The sequence below is a fragment of the Sturnus vulgaris genome, chromosome 7 (assembly GCF_052056855.1).
Source record: "Sturnus vulgaris isolate bStuVul1 chromosome 7, bStuVul1.hap1, whole genome shotgun sequence".
Lineage (NCBI taxonomy): Eukaryota > Metazoa > Chordata > Aves > Passeriformes > Sturnidae > Sturnus > Sturnus vulgaris.
Genome location: NC_142249.1, coordinates 10202373 through 10226048, shown reverse-complemented (window position 1 = coordinate 10226048; position 23676 = coordinate 10202373).

Sequence of the window (23676 nt, the reverse complement as noted above, 5' to 3'; positions counted from 1 at the left end):
TTTCTGGGAGTATGTGCCATTAAAACTATTGTAGTCACTCCTACAAAATATTTGCAAAATAGAAAAGCAATATTCTATGTAGAACTTCTCACTGATAGAAAAGCAATATTCTATGTAGAACTTCTCACTGACTAATGCTGGTTATAAACCTTCCATCAAAAAGCCAAGAAAAAACAGACATTGAGCACTTCAATCTAAAGTTTTGAGAAAAGGAAGAAGCAATAGAGAATTTTCATTAAAAACTAAAGGCTAACATATAGTGTTCCTTGCAGAGAAGAAGAGGAAATGCTTATTTTGGTTTTGTTTTTTTCTGAGCCAGTCATCTTTTGAAGGGTGGTAGAACAGCTACTTCTGAAAGCATCTGAATGGTCTAAATTGCTTAGTCTATGACAAAATCCTAGAACACTAAGAAGGCCTAAAAAACTAACTGTGCCACTAGCTTATGACAAAAAGAATCAAAGAAACCATTACTCTTCTCTACACTGCACATGGACCTAAGTTTTAAAAAAATAATATTTATAGTATTTGAAAAAAAATTACAATAAAAATTTACTCAATGTTGTTCAAACCAAAGAAAAATTTCAAGTGAGCTCCCACAGAACTCACGAGGATTTTTCCTGTGGACTTCAAAAAGGTCAATATATTAATAAAATATTTGTACAAGAGTGAAACCTTGAAATAGAAAGTTTGCTTTCAGGCCTTTTAATTGGCAGAATGTTGGAAGGAGATCTGGAAGAATCTCTAAGCCCCTGACATAAACACTACAGTATCTATCAACAGGCACACGGGAAAGTGAAATCTTCAAAGTTTATTAAAATAGCCTTGACAAGGCCTCACAAAACATAAGCATTATTTGAGGCTTTTAATCAAGACCAAATCAATATTTTATATACTTGTGTCATAATCCAAACTTCCCTTTCTTTTCTCTATGTAATACTTCATTCTACTTTACTGAAGACTGGATGTAGATGCATATGAAGTTAAGGGTGAGTTTACTTACTCACACTAGATACAAATCACCTTGTGTATGTCACCTTGATACAAGCCTTGGTGATGGACAATAGAAGTGCTTCATGCATTTAATATGCACGTTAAAAACCCTTGAATTACTTTTCATGTGTAACTGAAAAGTTACAAGAAAAGAAATTTAGTAATACTTTTAAAAGTCTAGGGGAAGTATATGAAAGCTGAAGGCAGCAATACTGCATCAAAGAACCTAACAGTGGAAAAAGAAATAAAGGCCTGATATACACCACGTTTTTGTGATGTGTAGGAGAAAGAAGAAGCATGCAATTAGAACTACCTTATAGCTGACAGTTTGGCATGTAATGAATTATCAGCATTATTTGTGTGCTGCAGAAATGAACCTGCTTCCTTTGTAGTCAGCTGTACCATCATTTTTAAACCTACTACTCTCATAAATACTAGCCAAAATCATTACATTTCTTGCTTACTTATTTTTCACAGAAAAGACATTATGCACAAAATTTTAACACTGTAAATATTTTTATGTATGCTCTCTGTTCTGGAATATATCTGTCTAGGAAGAGAGTGCCATTACTCTCTTCCAGGGGCAGTGCTATCTAAGAATCCTCAGTACATTGCAGACAATGAATTTGCCTTTTTTAGGTAAAACAACATGAGGAAGCATCACTTTGGAGTCTGAAATTGCTAACTGCCAGATTCTGGTATAGACTTCTCAGCATAAACAAGTGTCTTCAAGCAAGGAGAACAGAACATCAAACCTTTTAGTGGAAAGCAGCCCCCTCAGTTAGCCTGTGCAAATAGATGGGACAGCCTTGCTCTGATATGTGAATCAGCTTCCATGTTTTCCTCTAGGCTGCTTAGGTACTCTTCTTGAATTACAGAGTGAGAAATGAAGAACAGAATTATTCTTTGGTTTGTAACTGATACGTGTGATTTATGGACACATTCATAAGTCTTCATTGCTTTCACCAGGCACAAATTGACACATTTCCATAGCTATCAGACCATGAAAGCTTTGTGTTATTCTCTGCCAAACATTTCAAAGCCATACTTTCTTTCCATTTCCTTGGTAGGTATCTCACATCATTTTTCCTGGGTTTTTCCTTTAACAGTAATCCTTCTTTTTTATGTTTTAAATGAAAAGCAGCTGAGCCTGTAGATAGCTTGTAAATGGACTTTAACGTTGCAGACAAAATTCAGCTCTTGTCTAAAAGGTAATAGTGCATTCTATAAAACAGACCAACAGGTGTGAAGAACTTAGAGAACACTAAAACATAGCTGCAAATCATTCTCTGACTGATACTGAGCTGAACTCTCTCTATATTTTTTGTCTTGGAATTGTTTCTCATGCAGAACTACACTGTGGTCTTGCATGCCCCTGCCTTCAGTAATGGGCAAGGCAATCTCTCGGTCAGCACCATCCATGTGCCACAAGTGGAGGTTAAAAACTGCCTTCCCTTTATCAGATGCAGTTAGCATTTCAGTTTAAGGTCTGCTGATGGCAATGATCTTCAGATGCTTTTCATTAAAACAAGGAATGATAAGTTAAAGGAGTAATTTGGGCCATATGTGAGACGATATCTGAAAGATCTATTGCTTAAAACTAATCTGAAACTGCTCAGGCAAAAAGCCCAGCTGAGCTTTCAAAAGAAATGCCAAGGAGAGTGTATTTAAGTTTATATTACACAGAGTGCAATATTTTCAGGTAAAGTTCAAAAATTGCTGTTGATGAAGCAGCATTTTAATGCTGTGATAAGAACTCATTCAAGATGAACTCAAACTCCATCCAGAACTCCTACATTCCCCTAGTGACTATTTAACATTCAGCAAACCTCAGAGTGGAGTCTAAGCATCCCTTTGAAAGCAATAACTATTCTAATTTGTAAAGGTTTATGTTATTATTGTATTACTTTCAAAAAAGTCATGGGTGCTTATCTGTTGAATAAAGAGCAAACAGTTCACAGAACTATGGCAGAGCAACACGGGGCTGGGCAAAACAGAGCTGTTCATTATAACCATCCAAAAAGCAACGGGGATGTGCTGTTCTGGATGCTGCACCTTGTAGCCTCCCTTCACCTAAGGACATGAAGGGAAAAAAACTTGTCTTTAACTTTGATTTTATAATGACATCAGTAATCAGTCATTCTGCAATGATAAAGCATTTTTCCAACCACCCACTTCTTGCTTGGTAAAGCATAGGGAATAAATTAATTTTTGCACTCTAATGGTTCCTGCTATCAGCTCAGCAATTGATCCATAGAGCTGAGTAACAAATCTGTGCTTTCACACTCCCACACAGGTGGGTGGAGTGGCTCTCTGCTGTTCACTGCTCATTTCAATACCTCTGGGTAGCCAATCCCACCATGTCAATAAGCAAGTAAACAGCATATTTGTTCCACCAAGCAAAAGATAGCCTCAGTAACAAAACTAGGAAAAAAGTTCTTAAGGAAAATATCCAAACAGTAAAATGTCCATCCATCTCCTTTCCTCTCTTTCACTCAACTTTTCTAAAGAATGTCTTTGCTGTGGAAACAGAGCAGATGATTCAGCATGATATTTTATCTTTCTTTGATCTCTTTTCAGAATCTTTCAGCTTTTCATAGTCAAGAAAAACTAATGTACCCATACAGCAAGTAATTCTGGATTAGTGTATGGTCAATACTAGCAACACAAAGCAGAAATGCCCTGAAAAACCTCCTACCATCCCACCACAATCTCTCCTCTACTTTACCAAAGCTAAAGGATGTCTGCTAGGACAATACAGTCCTGTTCACCAATGCCATCAGACAAAATAAGCCTCCCTGAAAGTATATTTTCTCCTAGCTTCCTCTACTCATTTATCTCTCTGCTTCTGCCTCTAACTTAAAATAATTCCAAGTAATTCCTGTTGCGTCAATGCCTCTAAGTTGTTTTACTTTTTTTTTTAATATCCTAGTTTTGCTTCTTGTTCAGCTGAAATTAGTGCTGGTTATTTCTGCTTAGTTTGTTTCTGGTCACAAGTTGTTTTCTTCTTACTTATTTTCCTTTTATTCTTCTATTAGAAATCATTAAATATTGACCTTTAGTTGTTAATAAGTTATCTTGTTTGCTTGGGGATCCTCTCTGTCTTGTGTTTGCACAGCACAAACCAACTTCTCAGCATCTGACACTGACTAGACCCGAGCTCTGAGAGGAGATCACAGCACCAGAGCATCTTGTGCATGCTGAGATAACAATAAGTGATCAGACCCATTGCTGACTGCTCCCCAGGACCTCTTTATCCCAAGTAGAGACACTTGCACCTGCTTCTCTGTTTGCTGGAGAAGCCTAACACATGCTCAACGTCATTAAAGTGTCAACAAGAAGAGCTCAACTGGTTCTGAAGTTAAACTTGCAAGCTCCCTCCTACCATTTTACAAGTGTCCACCTTTATCCAGAATCAAATTCCTGATGAGTTTCAGCCTCGTGTTCTCTGCTAAATGCATGAAACACAGATCTATGTTGCTTTTCTATATGTCTGAGGGGCACAAGATTTCAAGAGAGTTTTAGATTGAATATTAGTAAAAGGCTCTTCCTCCAGAGGGTGGTTGGGCACTGGACAGGTTTCCCAAGGAAGTGGTCACAGCACCACACCTGAGAGAGTAACAGAAACTTTTGGGCAATGCTCTCAGGTAAAAAGTTGCATTCATAGGATGTCCTGTGCAAGGATGGAGCTAGACTTTGGTGATCCTTGTGGGTCTGTTCCAATCCAGGATATTCTGTGATTCTGCAATTTCAAAAGAGAGGCCTTTTTAAAAAAAAATTAAACTACAACAGAAGGAATCTGCGACCACTTGGCAGCCAGCATACCAAGAAGTAAACATACAGCACAGATGAAATGTTGCTCTGAGATGAATGCCAAATTCATGGTTTCAGCAAACATCTGCCTTTAATCTATATTGCTCATTAGGTAGAAGTATTGCATGCTTGGGATTAGTTATTGTAAATAATACTGAAACACATTCAACATGGATACATTTCGCCTGTATTAATGTGAGAACTGAAAGGAAACAAAACCACAAAAACTCCCCCATTAAAAGCTGCTGGGCTGAAATTGAAGATATGCACAAAGGAGTGAATAAAACTATGCAATTCCTAGGATTATTCTTGATTACAAAAAGCATTTTATAGGATGACTGTTATTCACCCTTAAGAACTTGCTTTCTCCTGTTTTCTTCTGCTGAGCTGTTTGTGTGGCCTCTTTACAAGTTTAGATACACATTTTGTACGTTAAAAGGAGCACCTTAGAAGTAGGAGAGCTTAATTTTTCTTTTTCAACCTGCCTGTTTGAGAGCAGGGTCTTAAAAATGACTGATTAGGACAACTAGAGAGAGCAAACTCCAACTGAGAGAGACAAGAAACAGATTAAGATTTCAGGAGCTGTTTAAATCAGCTGTAGGTTGACAGAAGTCATATGTTGCAATCATACTGTACAGTGGGATATTTATTAACCTCTTCCATATAAAGCAAATTACTCCAGTTTTAGCTTTGCCCTTGATCTGATATCACTCTTTGTTTAAACAGATGCCTAAGGAATACAGGGTTGGCTTCTCTACATGAAATGCAAATTACCAAATTTCTTGGTATTAGCTGCAAAGTCAATGATACAAGTTATCTATTCAAATGAGGGGAACAAATGAAGGTTTTATAAAGTTATTATTTTTAGGTTTAAGACCATCAATTCAGCTATGAGCAGCTCACTTTCTACCACTTTCTGCCTTTGTTCTTTTCAAACAAAAAATCTTTTCTAATCATTAATGTGACATTTTGGAGGATTTAATTAATTCTTTTCTCCTCAGAAATACTGTTTCTCAGTGTACACCCACAGTCAATCATTCTTATTTTAGAGAACTCATAGCATATAAATCATATTTTTAAAGCAAATTTTAATATTCTTTATTATCTTCTTTGAAATCTAGCAAGCATACACTTACTTCAAAAGAATGATTCAGCATCTCCAAAGAGATAAAGTTCCAAAGAAAATGTGAGGACTTTAATAATAAATGTCTTTCTCATATTAAAATGAAAATTAACATAAGAATTGATAGCATTTTTTATATATAACTTCACAGTTCTGTAGAAGTACAGCAAGAGTTAACTAGCCAGATTAATCCAAGAATTAACTCATGTAGGTATTTGGGATTTTTAAACTCAAACTGAAACTGCAAAAATAGATCCAGAACTGAGGAAGCAATAAGCAAAAAAACCAACAAAAATCAAAATCCTTGCTCTTGCTGAAATGGGAGCAGAAATATCCTTTTCTTTCAGCCACTTGTGAGCACGGCTGGTTGTGCTATTGCAGTCTGAAATCTGGTTGTGCCATATGCCAGCAAATTGGGTAAAGGAAGCCTCTTGCACAGCTGACAGCAAAAGAATAAAATGCACTGCCTGCAATAAATGGAGTCTAGCAAATACACATATCCACAAGCTTAGGGGGGATAAAAAGGGATTTTATGAATGTACGTATATAAAAATAGAGAGTAGAAGGGACTCTGAAAAAAGAAAGAGTTAAGAAAAGAAGAGGAAACAGTGACAACAGAAGTAACAGCTGACCCAAAGAGAAAGGACAATAAAATAGACTGGATTCACAAGGACACACTTTACCTGTCGTTTGTGCATTGACTGTTTGCTATCAGAGATCACTAGAGGAAAAATCTCAACTTCAGCAAAATAAGTTGATGTTCCCCTCTGTAACAATTTTCAATCTTTCTCATTAAAAGGAGGGGTGTATCTGAGATGAGGATATCAGCTCACCTTTATGATTTGCCTTGTACTAGTCTTGCCTTTTATGCCATACCCAGCCCTGTCCTAAGCCAAGTTCTGGAACTGTGTAGTGAAGACCACTCAATATCTGCCCTGCAATTTCATTATTGTTTCCCACTTTTGTTTCTCATACACTGTAAAGTATGAGTTTTTGAAATAATGGCCTTAAAATACAATAAAGGACAGCAGGAGAAGAAACATTGTAGGTTAGTGTGATTTTCATAACAACAAAGGATAGCAGTGTTTGTGAACCTGAACCTAGGAACTAACATCACATATCACTGCATCTGTCTCTTCATCATGGGTCTTGCTATGCTGCACAATGCCAAAGAAGATGCAATTGTTCAAAGATTCATTGATACATTCATAAAGGCACAGCTATTTTTGCCATCTTTTTTTTCTATTGCAGTTTTATTGTTTTGGGGACATCTTCAGTGTCAATATAACTGGGAGGGTTCTTGTGCCATTTTATTAAAGAGGATGGTTGATGAGTGTCTCCTTTTTGAAATCAACACCAGCTGGATTTCATGTCCTACTTGCAATGCACAAAGACTGTATGTGTTCAGCATGTGAGTAGAAGAACACAGAGGTTCTGTTGTCTATTTATTTTTCTTATGTGGCAAAGAGAAAAAAAGCATTACAAAAACAATAATAGGGGGAAAAGGGAACATGAGAAACAGAGTGGCTTTAAAGTTTCAAGTTTGAACAAAGTAATATCAATAGCAGTCAAAATTACTGCTTAAATCTGTGTATTCATTTCCAAAAATAACTTTTCACATTTAACTGAAGTATAGCAAAACAAAGTGTCCAGAATCACAAGTTTAAACAGCTGCTTTCAGAAAGAGGAGATTTACTTTGCTGCAAAAATATTTTTGTTTGAGGAAAGGAAAAATTCCAGAATAAAAAAATTCACAGTTGCAAGTCAGCAGTTTAAGTTACAATTACTTTGATGTCCTTGGTTAGGAAACATTAATAAAAATATCTCGAAGGGAATATGTACCTTCTATTGATATCCATGGATGGATAAGACACTTCCAAACTACCTTGTTTTATCAAACAAAGCCAATCTTTCAGCAAGCTGTACTGAAGGGACGTGACAGGAACAAAAGCAGGAGCATTCTGCTAAAAAGCACCCCAAAATCTCGGATTGGTGTTAGAAGCAGGAGCCTGAGAAAATTTCTATTCCATCCCCCAACTGTAAGGTGTACATTTACAATAGAAAATAAGATTGATAAATCTAAATTATTTTATGAAAGTTAATTATCATTGTTTTATTTTTCCCCTCATATCTCGGTCTGCCTTAACCCAGCAGTCCTGCAATGTGTTATCTTCTATGCAAGGATACTCCTGATCAGGAAAAAAACCTTCCAGTGCCAATAAGGCATTATTTTCTCCTTCTTTAATTCATAATACATGCAAAATCATAGGAAAGGGAGTAAGAAGCACTTGGTAGAAGGAAAAAAAAACCCCAGCTTTCATATAATTAAAATTATTTGAAGTGTTTGGAAGTTGATAGGCTCAGTTGCATTGGGTTTTCAATTAAACTTGCTGTGTAACACTAATTACTTCTAAGAGCTGGGAGAGTTTAGTGCTATAGAAAGCTGACCTTTCAGACCAAATCTAATTTAAGAGTACAGGTTGAAGTAAATTGACTTATATTATTCTATCACCTTATATTTGGAATTTGTTATTAGCTAGGACAAAGTGTACTCCTGGATGTGAATTTTCACAACTCTGAATTTGATTTTGTGTTCTGCAACAAATTTTAGATAATGAGACTGTCAACCAGAACAATGTCCAATTGTGGGGCAGCAGAACAAGCAGGAGAAAAATCCTTAGGAAAATAAAATGTGAGCACACTGAGGAATAAAGTTCTTTGGATCTTCAGTTGTACGTATTGAAAGCATTGGATAAGGGCATGCTAAAAACATGCAATTCTCTCTGAACATGTGTGTGATAGCCCAAGGGAAAATTGCTCTGTAACTTTTTTGCACTTCATTTAAGATTTCAGCTAAAAGAGTCCAGTGACCTTTCAATATAGGTCAAATAAGGTAAAAAACAAGGGGCATTGGTGGAATAAAATGATGAATTTTACCTCTTTATAAAATCTGGTGATCAATATATGCTAATGGAAAAAGGGTTTTTGGCATTTAAAAAACCATCAAGAAAACAGCATTTAAAAAATTGTATAAATTGTTCCCAGTTCAAATACTGCAAGATTAGGTTAATGCATAAGAACTTTGGCCCTTAATTTTGTTGGCACCAGCCTTGAATACTAAAATTAATATTTTAAAGATAATGACTGGACTTCATTCCTCATTCTAAATGTGTCTGCAGACTGAAAACAAAACATCCCTGCTCTTCTCAGTCCTATGAAAGGTAAAGAATATAAACATCACTATTTTAAAAATATTTAAGACTCAAAATAAACTCAAGTAGACACTGTAGACTGTTTACAGAGAGATGCAACTATGTCCTAGTAAAGCAATAAAAAATAAAAAAAAAATTAAAATCTCATTATAAAGAAATGCTAATATAATATTTGCACAATTCAACTGATAGATTTGTGATATTTTATTACTAAAGGTTCCTTAAACTGCACTTTCCTCTTTACATTATTGTATTTGTGTGGCTTGACTATAAAGCAGATACATTATGTTTCAAAATGGAAATCAGGGAAAAACGTGCTTTAAGGCTGGTCCTGGGCAAAACATGACCTCAGAAAAAGGCCTCTCCCTCTTGGGAGCAGGAGAAAGTCAGTGCCTTTACTCATAGTAAAATCTACTATATCACCTCAGAGTGCAAAACGCCTTAAAATACATCAAAATCCCAATGCACAGATGAGGTTGTGACCCTTTTCATTACATGATTGCAGAACAGACTGGATAGTCCTTGCCAGCCAATTGCATCATGTATAAACTCTAATTTGAATTACACTTCCACCACTGTGGAACTGATTAAAGTCACATTTAACTTGAGCTGAGCTGCGTGCTGTGATTTTACATACAAACTGCATTCACTAGTAGGAATTTCTTAGATGTCTATGTTCCCCAAATTCCACGCAAGTAAAAGTCCATGCATTAATTTTAGATCATTGTTGCAATGTCTTAATATTTTATCATTTGAATTATTCACTTCCTAGTGTCCTAGTCTTAAAATAGATTAATTCTTCCCTACAGCTTGAATTACATTCACCAGTCACAGTTTTTACACAGCTTCCAAACATCAAAAAATAGGAAATGAGAGGGAAAGTTTGCACATTCCAATATTCAGCAAAAAGATTAAGTATCTTTCTGAAATTCAGAATTACACTCTACTTTTACAATGGAAAAATATGTCCCACATTAGTGTGGTGATGACCAATGAGTCTGACAATTTCTAATAATTTCTTAGATCAACATCTGTCAACCAAATGATCTCCAAAAAGTTCAAGTCCTACTGCAAGTCACTTCCCAGATGCACACAGAAAATGTTATCAGGAGTTAAAATACTGAGTCCTCTCTTATCTGAACCCTTTCCAAGCCCATAGCATATTTTGAAGCCAGAGGCAGTTGTTATGGCACTTCCACTAGGAGAAGTCCTCAGAGAAAGTCAAGTACAGTGAGGCACAGATGAACTCCAGCAGCAGTTCAGCAGGATGATGGGGTGGTACAAAGCAAGCAGAAAATAAGCAAATTGGATTATGTGCTTGGTGAAGCTGCCTGTAGATAAACCTCACAGCCTTCCCTGAGCTGTTTGATGAGCCTTCAGCAGGCAAAGCTCATCTTCTCTTTTGTGCTGGCAATCTCCCTCAAGCCTGCAGGATGATAGCTGCTCTGGAAAACCACTTGCTTAAATGAAACACATTCACATGTTTGTTTGAGAAGGTACCATCTCCCAACTGCTAATCAATTAAAAGTTGCTTCCCTGTCTCTGGGAGTCGGCACAATACAAATTCACAGCAAAGAACTAACAGGGGTTTTTAAAAGTAATTGCTAAGTTACTGTTGTACCTTGCTGTGCATTAACCTCATTATCCTCCTAGGGCTAGTTTTAGGCACATGACACCACAACAAGAGAGCTCCCTTGCCTCTTTAATTTATCTCCTCTCATCTCTAATCTGATGGTAGTAAAATAACCCCCATCAATCAGGCATGATACAGCAGTAAGTAACTGGTGTCTGGCTAATGTGATTTTTCTACATCACTAAGTCCTAAATGGGGAGAAAAATCTTCTGCCAGCCCACGAGTGGAGAAAACAGAATATGGTAGTTCAACATGTGGACTGATTCTACACATTTTTAAACAATTTATCAATTGATGTATGTTGTGCTGTCAAGGAGTAATCTAAATTATGTTTGTTATTCATGGTTGGAATTGTCGCTTATAATACTGCACCCTGTGGTTTACAAAAAAAATTTGGAGCCAGTAAAATTATTTTTCCCCTCAAATGCTGTGGACTTGTCCCTTTTGAAACAAGTATTATACTTGTTCAAATCTCTGCATCCCAGTAAAAGGAGAAAGCCAATATCCAACAGCAAAAGAAAAGAAAGCAAACAAGAAACTCCTCCTTTGAAGAGGATTGCTGGAAAAAGCAGCACAATTTATTAATTTTTGTTAAGAAGTTCCAAGAAAATATTTATGCCCTGTAGCATTCCCTGATATATCAAATTGTGGTTTGATTTCTTCCCCCTGTTTTGTTTGGCACATTTTCCTATATTGGACTCTAAAAAGTAGAGGTTACTAGAGACCAGAGATGGAACAGCTCTGCTTCAGTGCAAAACCAAACTAAATGCAGACAATTCTTTCTGGGTATGGGCAAGAGCCCTGCTCAGATTTCTGAAATTAGTTCTTTATAACTTGAAAAAATAGAGATGGGATTGATTATTTTTAGGTTTTTAAATCAATTATGTGAAGTATCTAGGAAGACGCCAATATTTTTTATTGTTTTTTTTAACTTTCAACTTGCAACAAACCAACCCCAAACTCTTCTGTGCTCTCCAGATTATCTTCTTGACAGCTATAATCCAAATCAAGAGAATTTGAGGAAATAGAGGAAAGAACTAAGAGAATTGGAAAAGATTGATCAAACTGCCATTGTGTTGTGCTTCCAACACTTCCATCACTTCCTGTGATTTTTCAGTCTCAGAAATCAAAATATCATGTAAACAACACTCAGATCATGAGAATCTAATGGACTGGGGGAAGGAAAGAAGGTACAACAAATGATAGGGAGAAATTAGTATCTTCCCTAAGGCAGATTTTTCTTACAGAAATAATCACTTTCCCTTTTGTTTCTTGAAAAAATTCCTACATATGATATGAATAAAGGACACCTGTCTTTGATAATTCTTTGGTGAAAGGAAATGACAGAATTTCAATAGAAGATCTGCTACCAGCATCAAAACAGATTCAAAAATGTCTAAATTTATTTTAGCCCAAAATTCAGACTATGAAATATGCTAGTTATTCCAGTCAAAATAGACATTTTATTTGCACGGTTGCAGAGTCCTCCTAAAACACTTGATTACATGGATTTCTTTTTTAGGGCAAGAGAAAAGTGTGGGAGATTTTGTCAATTGATGTTGTCTTTCCTGAAGCTAAATGTCTCCTCAAAGAGCTTATTCCTTCTCCTTCAGAATCCAGATGATAAACATCACTCATGTTTGCCCTTCTGGACTATTCCCTATCATCCACTCCTTGTTATCATTGGCAAAGGTCTCAAGAACTTATTTTAAAAAAGGTTTCTATTGAGTCTGGGCATGCAAACACTTCAAAGCAGCATCTCTAGAAACCTGCAGAATGTAGCCCCATAGAAATTATTTCTCATGCAGTAATTTAATAATGTACAGCATAAAGCATTGGAATTTTACAGTGATAAGAATCCATTGAAGATGAAAGGTAAAGCCTTAGAAGATTGATTAAACTGCCATGTAAAAACTGTAACATTGTGCCATTATGTGGGATTGACATTTTTATTTACACATGGATAAAAGTCATATCCATTCCCCCTTGCCGAATAAATACTACACAAATATTTGTGTTGATTTCAGTACATTAGCTCCAGAATGAATTTTATAAACCAAATTTTTTAGCTTAATTTGTCAGGCTGCACTTGCAATTTGTATGTGCCAGGGGCCAGCGGTTTTATTGTTCTAGAAAACTGAAAAATCGACAGAGTTGAATTCTGTTGCAAATATTCTATAGTAGGAAAAAAAAGGACAAGCTTTGAAGTAACCAAAAAAATAAAACCATAAAATCATTTGTTTGTTTTTTTTTTTGCTGGTCTTACTCTGAACATGAAAATATTACAGGAGTTTTATTTGTAGAATATCATACCCTTACTAAATGTCTCAGATGAGAAGAAACTGCTGGAGAAACATAAAAAACAAATAAAAAAAACCCTACTCCCCTGGTTTGTGTGGATGGCAATCCTTTGTCATAGACAGTTCAGCTACAGGTTCCACCTGATGCCAAGAAAAAAGTAGATTAGACTATGGATTAGAACAATTTGCAAGCTACTTGGACTTCTCCCCCTTTCTTTTCTTTTTCTTTAGACCAATAGCAAAATCTGCAAAAAAAAGTTTTTTTCATCTGAAGTTCAATTAATGATCATAGTAGCTGGAATAGCAATTAGCACTTTTGAGTGGAAGACAAAGCACGAGAAAAATAGAGCAATGTCTTTCCATAAAGCAAGAGAAAAGTTTTTCACAACCTCAAGTCCATCCAACTCTTGAACATCTAACTATAATTTCCTCAATTCCATTATTTTCCACCTGTGTGTGCAGCTCTTACATGGAAGAATTCAAAGCTTTTTCCTGCATTTGTTTTCTTCCTACAAAAGTGAAAATCCATTTTCCTTCTTAAAATGTTACCATATTGTGTTTCAGGGTAGAAGTATAAATATTTATCTTTCTTGCTAAAAGAACATAGAATTCATCCCAAACTGGAAAAAAAACCCCTCAGAACATTCTTTAATACTTCCATAAAAGATATAAATCTACACCATTTAAAATGCAAAATATTAACTGCATGGCAACTTCTCTAGATTTCAGTTTTCAATTAGTCTTTTTATTAGTTTATTGCAAAGTTGCACTACAAGTCCATTACAAGAGTAAAATCCTTTTCCACCTCAATCTGCTTTCTTGACTGCTACACACCATTGCAAAGAAGCCAAAGAATGCAAAGCAATTAAGTTGTTTAATTTTTCTATTTAAATTAGCTCAAGAAAACAGCTTTGGATATAATTACCTTATTATTTTACCTTCAATTTCTCAGGCATAGCCTTTGTAAGAAGAAAAAGCCTTGCATTAAATAGCATTCTGAATGTCATATCACAAAGTCACAAAAATTCAAATGGAAAGATTCAGATTCTTAAACCATGACCACCAAATATGAACACCTCAGTAGACTTTATACAAGGACAATGACCATCTATAAAGATCCCCAAACTACAGACTAGCCTTGCTAAATGCAAAATTCTCCACTCCACAGAGATATCTAGTAAGACACGTCTGTCCTGAGTGAGTAATTTCGTGCTCTTGTGAGTTCAATATAGCATTCATGGCATTTTGTCTCATTCCTTTTGTTCGTGTCAGATGAAATAGCCATCAGAAAAGCAGATATTCATAACACAAAACTACCATAGACTGAGGTAACATTCCTTACACACCACAGCCTCAGACACTGTGAGGGCCAGGCTACTTCTCTTTGAATATCTGAAAGGCTGGACTTCTGTTCTGTATAGTCACGAATAATTAACTTGCTAAGTAGAAAAACATTTCACGATCCGTGGAAGATAGCTAGAAATAAATACTAACAAAACCCCTTTTTCAGTCATTGTCTTTCCAGTGTAGCTCCTTGTTCCCAGCTTTTGTTTCAATTAACTGACTGAGCTGCAGCAAACACCAGCTAAATGCTCTCAGCTTCATCCTGTTTTTTCAAGTCCTTCCCAGCAGCAGATCCTCTGCCTGAGCAGCAGCTCACCAGCAAAACGCTGTTTTCAGCTTTTCTACCTCAACACTGCCTCAGGGCCTCTCCCCTAACACACTTCACACCTCTCCTGCCCTGGGGATTTACCTGGTACCGATCTGAGAGCACGCACAGTTATTTTCATCTATCACAACAGGGTAAAAACAACTCTTAGAGATGTTTTTGAGGGGATATGGATGCTACAGGAAGAGTATTGCTGCTACTGTCAGTCGTCAAGCATTCTAACATCTCGCTGATATAAACTTTGAAAAGTAAATATGTGAGGTGTCGTTTGGCAAAGAAATAGCAGTGAAATCTTAATCTGCATTCATATCTTGATACCTGGCCAAACTGAAAATGGGGTAAGGGAATCCTGGTAGGATTTGCCTGACAGAGGCTATGCAATTCCTGAACTCCTTGCTGCAGCAATCTGCAGGGGAGTTGGAGAGGTACTGCAGGCTCAAGGTAGAAAGACACAGCACTTTCAGTATGGGAAGATAGGTTCTAAGGATAGTGCACAAGACAATATTTCCCAATGAATTACAGCTGTGCTGATTACCAAGGAGTGGAGACAGCCTTGCCTGCCCAATGAGGATGGGTGTTCTATAAAAGGATGGGTTAGCTAGCCAAGAATAAGTTTGAGACCCAGAGTGTGCTGTAGTTTGGGATGGAGTTTGCTGGCTGTGCTGTGAGGAGGAAGGGACGTGTGGCTGTGTGAGGGACAGACAGGGGTAGGTGGCTGGGTAAGGGACACCTTGGGGTTAGCCAGTCATGCAGAGAGGAGAGAAGGAGTTAATGCTGTGTGGAGCTGCCTATGAGACAAGGAGTCAGTGCTGTGTGGAGTTGCTTGAGAGAAATCCACTGAAAGAAGGAAAAGTTTTTAATAAAGGACTGTTAATGGTCCCGGTCCACTCTGTCTTGACATAATTACTACCTTTCAGAATGAGTCACCCACAAGAAGGTCGCATGATCAAAACAGAGTTTATCATTTAATACTGAATCAAAATACTTCATTTGTCACAGTTCCTTTACTCTTTTTAATCAGGCCTTACAACAGCCCTTTGATTTTTGCATTTCTGAAAAGAGTAAGTCCTATTAAGGCTTTAAAGTTAAGTAAAAAAGTAAGACCAAATTTCCTAGCTCAAAAATAAAACAAACAACAAAAAAAACCACAAAAACTTGGAGACTGTTTTCTTTTAACAAGCCATTTGAAAAAAAATAATTTCCTGTAACCTGTTAATTTTCATATGAAATCAATACTTGAAGGCAGAGCTGTGACCAATAATGCATTAGCTGTTATTTATTTGTCACTATTTGACAAAAATTATCCATCTTGCTTATTTTTAATCTAAAAGACTTCCTTCATGTACCGCCAAAAGCATTTTTAACATGAAGCTTAGATTCCACAGTCAGTAATCAATAGTTGTGGTTTCCCTGCTCAGCCTGTGAGGTTGGATGGGCATGACATGCTTGAAGCTTTAACAAACAGAAGTATCCATGAACTAGTCTGATTTCTAATGTCAGATGCACACAGGAGTATCAGACTGCAAAGTTCTAGCCAAAATAACCCACAGGTCCCCTCCTGCTATTATTTAGCATTCAGAAGAGAACTTGAAGTTTCTACAGGAGTGAACCTTTTGCAGAGAAACTGGTTTGATCAAGTAGCTGTAGAGAAGAAGACAATACTCACACATTTGAGATCTAAGCTCAGGCAATGAAGTCGTCAGTTTTTCCTTCTTTTCCCTGAGAGGCAATTAGATAAGAGCTGCATGTATCAAAGTTCTTTATTGTAACCTATCCTTCAATGACTATAAGCTTCACTGTATATTAGATAAGACTATATTCATTTCAAGGCTTTATATAGCATAAGAAGACCTTTCAATATCTTGTAAAGGAAGTATAATCAACACTGAGTCCTTTGTCCCTCACCAGCCTAGAAAAGTGTTTTGTTTAGTCCTTAGGAGGAGGGTAAAAGCTGCTTGTCCGGTCTTCTCATGGGCACACTCCCTTGTGCCTAATAACCCACAACAAGAAATGGTACAACTTACCCTCTGTAAATTACATTTAACTTTATAGCAACTATTACTGTCTTTTCTAATCCATACTAAATTATTTTTCCACCCCCTCCAGGAGCTACCTAAAGCCTTACCTTTTGCAGGCTAGATTTCCCAATAGAAAGCTGCCATAACCTCTGCTGTTTCCTGTGGACTTGATGTGGGGAAAATAACCTGCTAGCAAAAGGCAGTAATTGCTTTTTCCACATGGCTTGTGGAGCCTTTAGATACTGGCTCCAAAAAAAAGCTGCTCCCCATGTGTATTTAGGTAGAAACACCAAGATAAAACGCTGTTTATACATAAGTGAGCAGTAAGAATGGGGCTTCCCTCAGGAAGGGCAAGGTGACCTCTGAGGGAAACTAAACATGGCAGTCTGCCTCACCCACCATGGCCATTCCCTCACTGGGGAGGGGAGAAAAGGAGACCTGGCCATCCATTGAGGGAGCCACTATGGTCATTCCCCTCAGTGAGCAGGAGGGAAAAGCAGACCTGGCCATCCATTGAGGGAGCCACCACGGCCATTCCCTTAGCAGACAAAGGAGAAAAGCAGATATGACTAGCCTTTGGGGAGCCACCATGGCCATTCCCTCACTGGGCAGGGGAGAAAAGCAGACATGACCAGCCACTGGGGCACCCCAGGGCCACAATGCAGAGCCAAGGCCACCCCCAGCCAGGAACATCACAAGTTTATCCCATGTCTGCATGGAAGAGGAGGGTTTGTGTGTGATTAGCTGTCCTCTTTGGCTTCCTATGAAGCAGCTCTGAATTTTCAAATTTCTGTGGACCATACTGTGGGTATTGTACATTAAGGACAAAGGTTTAAGGCAAGGAATGAAAGGATGGTCTTAGAAATGACAAAAATCCATTAAAATCTAAGCTTGCTATCTTTTTAACTCAGAAGCAGAGCAGGGCCTGGCCCTAGGCTGGGTTTAAATGGGGCCTGCATGCAGAAGGCCCCAGGTGAGGCTGCTCAAGGCACTCCAGCCTTTGGAATTCTTTCCCAAGGCCCTGTTACCTGTCAGGTGCTTGTTCCATTCCATTCTGCCTGTGGCTCCTTTGCTATATATGTGAAATAAATGCTGCTATAAATAGTGCAGGTGCTGCTGCACCCCTTGAGTGTGCAGTCTTTATACAGGTGGGTGGCTTTGGAATAGGATGCTTTTTTTTCCTACAAGCTGCTTTGTTATCTACTCTTTCTTTAAATATGTTTTTGCAATGTGTTTTATAGTTATGACTATCACAGCACTTTCAGTATATCAGCCTATAATTTTGTGAGTATGTGAAAAGTAGTTGTAAAAGTATAATTTTGAATTTGTTTTTGCAGTGCCTGAAGTGTCTGTGATTGCTTCTACACGAAGTGCTAGCTTAGTTCTCCAAACAAAGGTAAATTTTCTGGTATTAAACACATTTTGTGGCAACTGAAATATACTAGCTTTGTAGGTTTCCTATGTCTTCAAGAACTTAAGGTTGACATTTGCCATTTGAGCTTATTTTCACTTAAAGTTAAGTAATGTTTGTTTGAAATCAGAGGGAAGCTTTTTTTGGGTTTTATTTTGTTTCATTTTTTTTTTCCTTTGGATTTCTTTTGGTTGTGTTTGTTGTTTTGTGTTTTTTTCTAAATTCTTCCTTATCACTTAATTTCTCTGGATGAATTTAGTCATTGCAATATATTGCTTCACTTCTGATGAAGCTACTGCTATAATTAGGAAGTTGATAGTTGATTATAATAAAAAACAAACAGAAGAAACCTTTTGCTAGTTCATAAAATCACAAAAATTCACCAGCAGATTATATATATACCATATATATGGTCTTTGAAGTAAGATAACTGTGTTACTCATGTTTTTTGCTAGAAAAATCTCATTAAAGCACATGCCTATATTTAATAAATATATCCACCTGTTCTATTAGACAAATAATGTTTTTCTCTTCACTGGCTTTGAAAGCTGAATTATCAAAAATTTTGAAGAAGCAATGACCAAGACTGATGCTTTTGTGCATCTAGGAGTAAAGTCACATGGAGATTTCGGGTTTAATTCCTGATTAAGGTTCAGATTAGAGACATGCTAAAAAGCTTTGAACAGGACTCAGAGACAAGCACATGCAAAGCTTTTTAGGCTGTATCCCCAGTATGGGTTAGCTCTGGCATTTCTGTGCTGACTGCTGGGAGCTATAACCACATCTATAGCCACAGCTGTGACCACAGAGTTTGAGCTGCATTACCAGCTGAAATACTTCCCAGGTGACTCACTGGAGCTGCTGCAGAGCTGACCCACAGTTGGTGCTTGATTTCTTCAGCGATATCTAGGGGTTTACTGCTATTGGAATATCAGTGCAAATGTGCTCACGTGAGCTGTAGTTACACCTCATTTGGCTGTACGGGGACATCTCTCTGGAGGGGCATGCTCCTCTCAGACTGGGAGGGAAGGGCAGATGTTCCCGTTGTGATGATCAGAGATGGAGCATTGTTACCAACCTGCCTGGCATGGCTTTGTGTTTTGATTTTGTCAAATCAGCCTTGAATCAAAGGCCTCGCTCACAGAGTCCCATTGGGAAAGAATGGGGCATGTGTAAGAATATTCCAAAGCTCCCTGTCTGAAGTCCTGCAGCCTTGTACTTCAGGTGATTTACACAGGCCTAAACCTAATCTTGTTCTGAACAGACACAAAGACAGCTTGGCTCCTCTCAAACTCTCAGCTTAAGCTACATGGTGTTTGCCCTGAGTAGTTCTCTGATTTCTCTGACTAAAAACTTGGATTGATCAAATCCAGTGGGAAATATCAGTGTAGAAGGCAAAAAATATGTCACCAGCCCTGACAAATCATTCCTAGTTTATCCACTGAGGAGTTTGTCAAAATCCCTTGGAGGAAGCCTTTCAAAATGTACTTCTTGCTAGCTAGAGAAAATGTGGTGATAGCTACAGTAAAAGTAATTAGTGCCTTCAGGTAAGACATTATCTATCTGTGCCACAATGTGTAGGTTAGCTAATTATTCTCAGCTGCAAGGAATCACATCAACCAAGAGGGCTGGAGGGGTGGGGTGGTGGTTGGAGGTCTTGGGTATAGCAATAATGAAATGATACAATAATTCACAAATGGCTGAGTTGATGCTGTTGAAACCATGGGAAATATTGGTGAAAAGGAGGTAGAATTTGCACTTTATAAAAACGGTGACCATCTTCTTTTACCTGTTATGTTATTAATGGGGAAGCTGCATGTCCTGATTATACTACTATTATTATTTCTTCTGTCTCTGACAAGTAAGAAAATGAAATGTTTCTTATAATTAAAGATTTAGCTTAGGAAAAACACGTTCCTTTGTGTTATATGACCTAAGCAAATATCTGAGAATGAAGTTGTAATTGTGAAAGACTCCTTTCTAAGGAGGTAAAAGGTGCAGGAAAATATGTGATATTTATTGTATTACTAGATTTATGACAAATTTTTGACCCTTCAAGACTCATTGTGCTACCTAAATAATTGTTCTCACTGTCTAAATATCATAAAGATATATGATGCAGGAAGGGTTCTACCTGGGATAATGATTCTACAACTTAATTACCCTTACCTAAACACAAATGGAATATTCATTAGTCTTTCCATGTCTTTCTGTATAAACTGCCTGATCTTTTCCCCTAAAATCCCCTACATACCCACATAAAGTATTATTACTTTTTAAAAAGGTAAACTAGAGCTACAGAATGCACAATATTGATCATTATTGGTTATTATAGTGGAATTCAAGATTTGGTCAGGAACACAATCCTTCATGTGAACAAATAAGTCTGCCTGCTGCTAAATATCTAAAATCTCAGAAACTGTATGTATAAACTGGAATTGCTTAGTCTTTTAAGATATGTGCAGATAAGGACCCAGTGAATAGATTCCTGCATTAATTTGCTTCATTAAGGAGTTTTAAAACTAATTGAGGATTCTCCAGGCTTACCATGTAAAAGCTTGCTGGTATATCTTGGTTATTCATCTCTGAACTAAGATTACTTAAACTTTGCTGTGCTTGGGTTATAAATGAGAATAGTTGATCCTAGAAGCTCATGGGAGTTGCATTAAATAATTTCATTAGACTTCTTTTTAGGTTACACTGTAGCTAAAGGAAAGTCATATAATTAACAAGAAAATAAAAAACCCCAACCATATTTGTTTTCCATGCTGACAGTTCAAACTCCCACTGGGGAATCACATTTCCTTGCTGTTATACTTTTCAAAGGAAGCAGACTAGAATAGTGCCCTTTGCCAAACTTTCTTAGTCTGCTCTTTCTTAGTGCAAGGTCTTGCCTCATGAATTTGTGATTGGAAAATTGGTCTCTTTCCATTATTACTGTTCTCTGGGTAGCTGATAATGCTGCTGACCAAACACATTTCTTGAACTTCTACGTTATCTATAATAATCTTTCCTTTTATAACTTATGAGTATAATACATTATGGTTTTAGCTGTCAGTTTTATCTGTTTGTAGCTTTAAACTTCCTCATCCCAAGAAATTCTGCTTATTCATTATTTATCTGTATATATAACTTTCATAAATAGCTGTGGAGTGCTGAAGTGTCAGCCTTGATGGAGACAGAGCTGGTGCTCTGTGGATGTCTGCAGGGAAGAGGAGGGTTTGTGTGATTAGCTGTCCTCTTTGGCTTCCTATGAAGCAGCTCTGAATTTTCAAATTTCTGTGGTATTGTACATTAAGGACAAAGGTTTAAGGCAGGGAATGAAAGGATGGTCTTAGATTTTAATGGATTTTTGTCATTTCTAAGTTTGCTATCTTTTTAACTTCTATACTTTCAGACTTAGCTTTGAGTCCTACTTCTCCTATCTCCCTTATTTTAAAATAGTGTATAAACAAAAATTATTGGGAGAATTTACTATTATTAGTATTATGCTTCTATATTCTGTTTATAAGTGTCCTGGAGCAAACTGTATTGCAAAGAAAATAAACTGTACAATAAGAAAATCATAATTCTGATCAACACTTAACCGTTTGGGTGATGTGTGGTGTTTTCATTTCTGTTTCGTTTTATGATGGAGTCATTAGTGAAGGCTGACTTGGCTGAAAGAAAGTAGTCAAAAAAGGGCATGAAGGCTAAGACAATAATGTAGAGACTTTTTTTCATGCAAACACAGGCAATACAGAGTAATATAAGGAGTAAAGCTTGTGTTGGTCTTGTTCTCTCTGAATTATTTTTGCATTCTATTTTCATATTGCTTTCAGAGGTAATTGTTTCTGGTTTATGTACATCTGAATTGTACTTGAGAGACAAAGTGTTGCAACCTAGGCATGTGTATAGATATTTCTTGGATCTAGGCTTGGCTTTTGACAGGAAGGTAGTGTTCAAATTAATAAAGAGAGTCCAGCTGTGAAGTGTGAAAAATGAAAGACTTGCAGAGGAGGTTTTTTAAAAAAAGTTATAAAATATATAAATGAAAGATGTCTGTGGTGGGGAGTCTTGGGTGTCAAATGATTCATTTATCCCCATCTTAATGAATTATGTAAATTAGAATAAGAAATTCAGCAATATATCTCAACTGGTAAAACTGAGTAAAATCGGAGCTCCTGCACTTACCCAGGGTTTGATAGTTAAGAGTCAGAATAAAAGAATTGTCACAACTGAAACAAAGGGGACTGATGGAAGACCAGATATAATTGCATTAACCATAGCTAAGAGTTTTATATGATATCATGCAAAAAACTCATCTGTGGGGTTAATCAATGCTGCAAAGGGTATAATGAATAAAATATTAATGAGAACACCCAAGACAAATGATACTTATATGAAGTGGAAACAATTTGAGAGGGATATTGAACTTGTAATACTTTTAATCATTGGTATTGCAGATGAAAACATCTATAACAACATCTTAACACACTGATTGCTTAGGGGTTTGTCATTGGAATTAAACTATCAAAAATTCTTATCTGTGGAGTAATTATTTTTTTTAATTAATAGTCTTGTACATGAATATATGTTTGACAATCCCTTCCCCCTTATCATTCTTGTTTAATTTTGGTTCAGGACAGAAGAGTACAGCTGTATCTTATTTCTGTTCATGGTGAACATGTTTTTTACTGCTGTAGAATAAATCTGTAAATACTTATGTAGGAAAATATCTTCTCAATTGCGTAAATTGTTTTTTAGACCTTTTTGGTACTATTTTAATGTGATAATCTATATATAACATGAAAATTCCTTAAATGAAGGATAAACTGGGGAGAAAGATGGTCAGAAATGCAACTTACTGGAGTGTCAAAAGTAGTCACTTGCTTATTGATGATGTTAAAATTAAAGGAAGAATAATCAGTTGAGTCACAGGAAATACCTGTTTTCAGATATTCATGGAAGTGTGCTTTCTTACAATATTTTCCAACCCAGAACCAAAAAGGAGAATGAGGTATTTTCAGGTAGAAATTCAGCCCCCTTTTGAGGGGAAACTCTCAGACTGTATTTGGGTTTTATTGGGTGCTGCATGTTTTGCAGGGAAATCTAAATTAAAATACAAGTTAGAAACGTGTCCATTTTGGTAAACAGTCCATGTGTGCTGCTAGTCCACAGGCAGCATCACCAACATTAAGGGTTAGAAGATTGTTTAATGCTTTATTTTTCCAAATAGTAGTCAAAATGAATTATGATGAGCCTCTGGTATAATGCCCACTTTTCATGGGTTCAGTGAATGTTGATCATGTTTTCCTCTGAGGGAACACAATGAAAATCATGGCTGAGTACTTGGTAAATTTTGAAAGATTCAAAGCTGCATCTATAGCTCTAAAAAAAAAAAATTTAAAAAGGCTTTAGCAATGAAGAGCCTATAATAGTGGGAGGAGTAGATGCTGCAGCTGTTATGAAACATTTAATAATGTCTGGAAGCAAAATTTTGTTCAAATTAAATTTGCATGTGTATA